The sequence below is a fragment of the Oncorhynchus gorbuscha genome, unplaced genomic scaffold (genome assembly GCF_021184085.1).
Source record: "Oncorhynchus gorbuscha isolate QuinsamMale2020 ecotype Even-year unplaced genomic scaffold, OgorEven_v1.0 Un_scaffold_552, whole genome shotgun sequence".
In the NCBI taxonomy this organism is placed as follows: Eukaryota; Metazoa; Chordata; class Actinopteri; order Salmoniformes; family Salmonidae; genus Oncorhynchus; species Oncorhynchus gorbuscha.
The window spans coordinates 567,572-572,571 of record NW_025745383.1 but is presented as its reverse complement, the minus strand read 5'-3'; the positions used below and the strand labels follow the sequence as shown (position 1 = coordinate 572,571).

General features: G+C 42.9%; 1 protein-coding gene across 1 annotated transcript in view; it reads left to right on the top strand.

The window, feature by feature from the left end:
• LOC124018637 (voltage-dependent P/Q-type calcium channel subunit alpha-1A-like) overlaps window positions 1–5,000 on the top strand; it is a 37,139-nt gene that overhangs the window by 2,595 nt on the left and 29,544 nt on the right. The gene's annotated exons all lie outside the window — the stretch shown is intronic.

The following is a 5,000-nucleotide window of genomic DNA, read 5'->3' as shown; positions in this document are numbered from 1 at the left end:
AACCCCCTCAGCTCCCCCTTCCTTTAGCTCCTCAACTCTTCCTCCCTCCTCTCTACCCACCATCCAGAACCCCCATGGCTGCTAGTTTGGTCCTTCAAACCCCAGCACCCCCTTTCTACTTCCTGCCCCAGCACCCCCTTTCTACTTCCTATCCCAGCACCCCTTTCTACTTCCTACCCCAGCACCCCTTTCTACTTCCTGCCCCAGCACCCCTTTCTACTTCCTGCCCCAGCACCCCTTTCTAATTCCTGCCCCCATAGCGCCCCTTTCTACTTCCTGCCCCCATAGCCCCCCTTTCCAGACCTCCATAGCCTCCCTTCCCTCCAGAAACCATCCTCATGACCCCAAACCCACTTCTTCGCTAGACCCCGTTTCCTGGCCCCATTGCACCCTTTCCAGGACCTCCATCGCTGCCCTCCTTGGTCCGTCAACCCCTAAGCCCTTTAATTTCCCACTTGCCCCCGCTCATCCTCCCACATCTACCTCCTCCACCTTGGAACCCTCCCGATGAGCGCTGCCTGGTCCTGGGTTACCCCTGTAGCATGCTAACTCCAGTTACCTCTCTCTCTCTCTCTCTCTCTCTCTCTACTCCGGCACCAGGCTGTTTCTGCCTGTTTCTCCCAGTTAGCATGATGGATGGCTATCGTAGGCTGAGGCCCGGCCTGGCTCTTCCACTCGCTACCTCTTTACCTTTACTCTACCATTACTATAACCCCCCCTACCCATTACTTTACCCCCATCATACCCACCACTTGTATATTTACTTAAAGGGGCAATCTGCCGTTCAAATAATAAAACTCAGTCGCAGATTGCCACTTGAAGTACTTCTTTGAACTCCTCCCCTTTTTAAGCATGGGGGGGATAAATGGTGTAGTGGTGAGGAGAAGGGGGAGATGTTTTAAACTGTCAAATTGCAATTGTTTTGTTTTGAAAATGATATGAATAATAATGATACAACATGGCCAATGTACGTGTGCACTCCTGTTGTCTATGAATGCTGTGTAAATGCACTACCTCTTCATGTGATGTGCACTGTTTCTCTAACACCTTGTCCCCATTCCCCGGGATACCCCGTTGCTCCTGTGCTGCAGTCCACAGCTTCTAATGGCTTTTATCTGCCTGTGGAGGCTGAAGTTAAAGTAATGGTTCAGCCCAAAACCAAAGTTGCTGAGATGTTTTCTTGGATGTTTTAAGAAACAGAATTGGCACCCATCTTATTCTATCCAAGATCACGTACCATGATGCGGGGTTAGGGCTCTGTGGGTATTCAGTAGGGGCGCTTTTCAGACATGAGATAAGTTGACTTAACATGGACTTAAGTAACAAATGTTGACTTATGTCCATGTTTTATTGACTTAAGTCCATGTTAAGTCTACTTATCTCAAGTCTCAATCGGGCCCTAGGTGAATGGAGTGTACGATATTTTAGACCCCGTCTATAAGTTGGTATGATCCTCCTGAATGCTGTCACCTCATTGGTTGCACTGACTGTCCAGTTCCATACAGGCTCCTCCTTCTCAACATCACCAGCTGGCCTGTGGTGCACAATGACAAACTGTCTTTCTGTCTATCCCTCCTTCCCTTCTTCCCGCTTTCGTAATTTCTCAGTTGTACTCTTTCCCTCCTTACTTCCTTTCTTTCTTTATGTCCATCACTCCTGCACTTCTCTCCTTATTCCCTCCTTCAATCTGTTGCACCTTCCTGTCATCTCTCCTTATTCCCTCCTTCAATCTGTTGCACCTTCCTGTCATCTCTCCTTATTCCCTCCTTCAATCTGTTGCACCTTCCTGTCATCTCTCCTTATTCCCTCCTTCAATCTGTTGCACCTTCCTGTCATCTCTCCTTATTCCCTCCTTCAATCTGTTGCACCTTCCTGTCATCTCTCCTTATTCCCTCCTTCAATCTGTTGCACCTTCCTGTCATCTCTCCTTATTCCCTCCTTCAATCTGTTGCACCTTCTTGTCATCTCTCCTTACAATATTAACCACCTTCTTTCCTTCACTCTGTCTTTCTTTTCCTCCTTCCTTCCTTCCTCCCTTCCTTCCCTCCTTCCCTCCTTTCCTCCTCCCTACAACTGTTATACTACCTTTCATTATGTCTTAATCTATTCTCCAATTGATATAGTTTATTATTTAAATATGTATATATATATAAATATATATATATATATATATATATATATATATATATATATATATATATAGTCTTTCCTATTGTCTTTTCTACCACGGTTTCACTGCCTGTCTTTTCACTGTTTTAATCTGTCTTTCTACCACGGTTTACCATGTTTCTCTGTGCCCCAGGTGTGTCCTTCTATACATGTTGTTATGTATCACTCACTATCTATGTCACTCCTCTATCACCCTTTTGCATATTCCCTCCTTCTCCCTCCATATTTCTCTCCATGTCTACCTGTCTGTCCATCCATCCCCTCGTCCCTCTGACTCGATTTGTTCTTCCAGGAGGAGGGCGGGACCTTGACTTCTCAAAACCCTCCCTGATTGGTCAATCTAGGTTGACTGTCATCAGGCCTGTCTAACCAGAACCCTTCTCCCCTCTCTGTGTGCTCCTGTCTGTGTATTCCGCCATCTCTGGTTGGTTGTTTGGATGTTGAGCTGAGGTTCCTGATGTAACCATTGGACGCTCATGTAACAAAACCGTCTCTGTGAATCTTCAGTGTTATTCATGAATGTGCTTTCTAGGGAAAATAGTGCACTAGTTTTGTACCTCGTCCTCCATATCCCATTTCACTTGTTAGTATATTAAAACACATTTTCCCAGAAGGACTCACTGTTAGCGAGCACGCTACAACCCGGGTTCACACCCATTCATTTAGCCGTTAACATTTTCGCTTTTGGTTTGGATGAACATGACGGCATCTGTAGTCATGTAGCCATCGACACCACCACAGACCAGCCAATGGAAGACCTCCCTGCTCCCGCCACACTCCATATATGGGCGAAACAACAAAAAGGACTGCTGAGGAGCTGTTTTGATGGAGGAAGTAGAATTATCCTCCAGAGCCATATACACTTCAGAAAGTATTCAAACCCCTTGACTTATTCCACATTTTTGTTGTGTTACAGCCTGAATTCTAAATTGATGAAGTATATATTTTTTCTACCCCATAATGACACGTGAAAACGTGTTTTTAGAAATGTTTGCAAATGTATTAACATTTTTATATATATGTATTCACACCCCTGAGCCAATACATGTTAGAAACACCTTTGGCAGCGATTACAGCTGTGAGTCTTTCTGGTAAGTCTCTAAGAGCTTTAAGCTCTGTCTAGTTGGTTGGTGATCATTGCTAGACAGACAAGTCTCAAGTCTTGCCGAAGATTTTCAAGACGCATTAAGTCAAAAACTGTAACTAGGCCACTCAGGAACATTCAACGTGGTCTTGGTAAGCAACTGCAGTGTATATTTGGCTTTAGGTTTTAGGTTATTGTCCTGCTGAAAGGGGAATTTGTCTCTCAATATCTGTTGGAAAGCAGACTGAACCAGGTTTTCCTCTAGGATTTTGCCTGTGCTTAGCTCTATTCCGGTCATTTGTATTTAAAAAAACTCCCTTTTGCTTGCCTATGACAAGCATACCCATAACATGATGCAGCGACCACCGTACTTGTAAATATGAAGAGTGGTACTCAGTGATGTTGTGTTGGATTTGCCCCAAACATAACGCTTTGTATTCAGGACATAAAGTTCATTTCTTTGCCACATTTTTTGCAGTTTTACTTTAGGGCCTTATTGCAAACAGGAAGCGTGTTTTGGAATATGTTGTATTCTGTACAGGCTTCCTTCTTTTCACTCTGTCATTTAGGTTAGTGTTGTGAAGTAACTACAATGCTGTTGATCCGTCCTCAGTTTTCTCCCATCATCTCCCGCCATTAAACTCTGTGAGTAGTGGTTCACAGTCAAGGTGTGAATACTTTCTGTAACTGTTTTAACATCACCATTGGCCTCGTGGTGAAATGCCTGAGCAGTTTCTTTCCTCTCCGACAACTGAGTTAGGAAGGACGCCTGTATCTTTGTAGTGACTGGGTGTATAGATACACCATCTAAAGTGTCATTAATAACTTCACCATGGGATATGCAATGTCTGTTTTTTTTACCCATCTACCAATAGGTGCCCTTCTTTGCGAGGCATTGGAAAACCTCCACGGTCTTTGTGGTTGAATCTGTGTTGAAATTCATTGCTCGACTGAGGGACCTTACAGATAATTGTATGTTTGGTGTACAGAGATGAGATAGTCATTCACAAATCATGTTAAATCATGTTAAACACTATTATTGCACGCAGAGTGAGTCCTTAAAACGTATTATGTGACTTCTTAATCACATTTTGACCTCTGAACTTATTTAGGTTCGCCAAACCAAACGGGTTGAATACTTATTGATTCAAAACATTCCAATTTTGTATTCATTTATGAAAGTTTCAAAAAGCATAATTCCACTTTGACATTATGGGGTATTGTGTGACACAAAATGTCAATGTAATCTATTTTAAATGCAGGCTGTAACATAACAAAATGTCAATGTAATCTATTTTAAATGCAGGCTGTAACATAACAAAATGTCAATGTAATCTATTTTAAATGCAGGCTGTAACATAACAACATGTGGAAAAGGTCAAGAGGTCTGAATACCTTCTGAAAACACTGTGTGTATATATCAGGGTTGGGGTCAATTCCATTTCAATTGCAGTCAATTCAGGAAGTACAGTGAAATCCCAATTCTCTTCAATGTTTTTCAAATGTGGAATTGGAACTTTATGAATCGATTGAAATGGAATTGACCCTAACCCTGGTATATATACATGTATAAACTGGGTGGCTCAAGCCCTGAATGCTGATTGTCTGACAGCCGTGGTATATCAGACCGTATACCACGGGTATGACAAAACATTTATTTTTACTGCTCTAATTACTTTGATAATCAGTTTATAATAGAAATACGGTTCCTCTGGGGGTTTGTGATATATGGCCAGTATACCACAAC